Source organism: Propithecus coquereli, unplaced genomic scaffold (assembly GCF_000956105.1).
Source record: "Propithecus coquereli isolate 6110/MARCELLA unplaced genomic scaffold, Pcoq_1.0 Scaffold292, whole genome shotgun sequence".
NCBI lineage: Eukaryota > Metazoa > Chordata > Mammalia > Primates > Indriidae > Propithecus > Propithecus coquereli.
The window spans coordinates 1300056-1303690 of record NW_012148530.1 but is presented as its reverse complement, the minus strand read 5'-3'; the positions used below and the strand labels follow the sequence as shown (position 1 = coordinate 1303690).

The following is a 3635-nucleotide window of genomic DNA, read 5'->3' as shown; positions in this document are numbered from 1 at the left end:
GGTGCTAGATCACTGTCGTTTCTTATGATTGAGTAATATTCCATTGTAAACATATACCAAATTTTGATAATCCATTCATGGATTGACGGGCTGAATCTTCTTTTTCTTAATCTAGCTAATGGTTTGTCAATTTTATTGATCTTTCCAAAAAAGCAACTCATAGCTGTGTTAATATTTTTCTATTTTTTTTATATTCTCCATTTCATTTATTTCTGCTCTAATCAAAAGTATTTCCTTCTTTCTGCTAATTTTGGGCTTAGTTTGTTCTTCTTTTTCTAGGTCCTTAAGGTCTAAACTTATGTTGTTTGAAATATTTCTTCTTTTTTAATGTAGATGTTTTTTGCTTCCCTTTCTGTCTTAGTACTACCTTTCCAGCACCTCATAAATTTTAGTATGTTGTAGTTTTGTTTTCATTCATCACCAGATATTTCCCCTCTGATTTCTTTGACCCAGTGGTTGTTCAAGATATTTCAATGTATCTGTGAATTTTCCAGTTTTCCTTCTGCCAATTAATTTCTAGTTTCATTCCATTGTGTTTGGAAACTATATTGGTATGATTTCAATCTTCTTAAATAATACTTGTTTTGTGACCTAATGTGTGATTTATCTTGGAGAATGTTTCGTGTGCACTTGAGAAGAATGTGTATTCTGTTGCTATTGGGTGGAATATTCTGTATATGTCTGTTAGGTTCATTTTGTCTGTAGTATTGCGTTAGCCATCTATTTTCTTACTGATCTTCTGTTTGGATGGTCTAATCATTATTGTAATGATCTTCTGCTTGGATGTTGTGATCATTATTGAAATCCCCTACTATTATTGTGTTCCTGTCAATTTCTCCCTTCAGTTCTATAAATGTTTGCTTCATACAAACATTTTGGTATTGATTTCTCCCTTCAGTTCTGTAAATGTTTGCTTCATACAAACATTTCGGTGTCATAATGTTGAGTGCATATATTTTTATAATTATTGTATCTTCCTGGTGAATTGACCCTTTTGTCAGAATATCCTTCTTTTTCTCTTATACGTTTTTACTGCCTGATGTAAGTATAGACATTTTGGCTATCTTTTGGCTACCATTTGCCTAAAACATCTTTTTCCATCCCTTCACTTTGTGTCCTTAAATTTAAAGTGAGTCTTTTATAGAGAACATATAATTGGATCACCTTTTTTTAAAAATCCATTCAGCTTCTCTATGTACTTTGATTGGACAGTATAATCCATTCACATTTTAAATCATTACTGATAGGGAAGAATTATTATTGCTATTTGGTTAATTATTATCTGTCTATCCTGTAGCTTTTTGTCCTTATTTTCTATTTTGCTGTCTTTCTTTGTGTTTTTTTTTCTTTTGTTTATCTTTCGTGGGCATTTCATTGTGGTTACCATGGAGGTTACATAAAACATCATGTAGTTATAACAGTTCATATTAAGCTGGTAACAACTTCAGTTACATATAAATTCTCTATGCTTTTACTCCCCATCCTTTATATTATTGATGTCACAAATTGCATCTTGTTATATTTTGTGTTCATTAACATATTTTTATTCTATAGTTATTTTTTATGCCTTATCTTTTAATTTTTATACCAGAATTAAGTCATTTATGTACTTGTTACAATATTATGGTATTCTGTATCTGTCTACGTTTTTACTTTTACCAGAGAGTTTTATACTTTCTTCTGCTTTTGTGTTGCTGTTTATAATCCTTTGGTTTCAACTTGAGAAATTTTCTCAATATTTCTAATAAGGCAGGTCTGGTGGTAATGAATCTCTCAGCTTTTGTTATCTAAGTAAATCGTTATTTCTCCTTCATTTTGAAGGAGCCAGATAGAGTATTCTTGGTTGCCAGATTTTTTCTTTCAGCAGTTTGAATATATTATCTCACTCTCTTCTGGCGTGCAAAGCTTCTGCTGAGAAATCCACTGATAGTCTTATGTACAAACCTTGTACATAAAAAATATCTTTTCTCTTGCTTTCAAAATGTGATCTTTTTTTAACTTTTGACAATTTGATTATAACGTGTCTCAGTGTGGATTTTTTTGGTTTCAGCTTAGCATATTGTAGGCCTCTTGAATTTAGGTGTCCATATCTTTTCCCACTTTTGGAAAGATTTATTTCTTTCCTTTCTGTCTTTTTTTCACTCTCTTCTCTGGAACTCCCAAAATGCATATATTGGTGTGCTCAATGGTGTCCCGTAAGTCTCTTAGCCTTTCTGCACTCTTTCTTATTCTTTTTTTCCCTCTAACTGGATAATTTCAACTGACCTATCCTCATGTTTGGTAATTCCTTTTCTTCTGCTTGATCAAGTTTATTGTTGAGCTTCTCTAGTGAATCTTTCAGTTCAGTTATTGTATTCTTCAACTAATGCATATCATCTATTTATTATTTATAGAGTTGAATATATAACATTAATGATTCTTTTTAAGGAAATATTTTTTACTTATTCATAAGTATAATTAATATATATATAAAATTAATCATAGATGAGATGATAGTCCTATTTGAAGAACTTTCATGAATGAGTAAGATCCAGGTTAAGTTTTATCCAAGATGATAGACCCAATAATATTTGAGCTGTAGAATTATGAGTTGCTTAAACTGGAAAGAATATAAAGAACAGCAAATACTTTTTACCTCTCAAATGCTGGGAATACAAGAAAGGAATCTTATAACTCATCTTCAAGATCCAAGAAATTTAAGACCATTATCCAAGTTAACATGACTAATTAATAGCGAATCTTGGATGAAAATCATGAATAGTGTTTCAGTGTTCTCCTACTCCTCAGGTATTAGGTTGCCTCGTATTGCAAACTTCAATTTGCAGATGTTCCTTTTACATTCTTGTTTTTATCCCTCTTTAGGAAAAAAAGACAATTGAGACCCTACTCTCAAGTGCCTAAAATACTTCCATTTCCCAGAAAATATATTTATATACATAGACAAAAACTGAAAAAGACTGAGAAAGAATAACAGTTTTTTTTATAGTGGTGGAATTATAGCTAACCTTACTTTTTAATTTTCATAATTTCTAATGCTATTTATGCAATGTTTTAAAATTTTATAGAGAGACACTGATACACTCATATAAACATCTTACAGACATACAGTATACAGTATGGAGACAGAAATAGATAGTATCATGAAAACACTGGCTTTGAAGCCACACATGATTTTAAAGTCCATTCCTACCATCCATCTACTAGCTGTGTGACTTCAAGAAAATTATGTAACATCTCTAAAATAAGGATCATGATACTAGCCATTTAATATCTGTTGCTTTCAATTTAAACCCCTCCCATCTATGATTTGTATCATAGGGAGCTAGAAACCTGCAAACTGTACTTCCCAAACGTCTTTGCTTGCTGGCTTCAGGTTAGTCCCTGACAAAGGGAGATACTGGCAAGAGACCACAAGGGGAAAAGAATGGAGAAACCATTTTTCTTTTTGTTTCTGGTGGGATCTCTGGCAGATGAAACCATACTTCCAATGGCTTCCTGCTCAGGTAGTAAGGCTCCCGTGGTAGTAGAGCCAGTAGGTTCTATTGCAATGTAACTTAGAAAGATGTTCACCAAAGTATTGCCTGGAATAGCAAAATATTGACAACCATCAAAATAACCAACCATAAGTTGAAGAC

At 31.9% G+C, this 3635-nt stretch overlaps 1 protein-coding gene across 1 annotated transcript in view; it reads left to right on the top strand.

Moving 5' to 3' along the window:
• Positions 1-3635, top strand: part of COL21A1 (collagen, type XXI, alpha 1) — a 201934-nt gene that overhangs the window by 9132 nt on the left and 189167 nt on the right. The gene's annotated exons all lie outside the window — the stretch shown is intronic.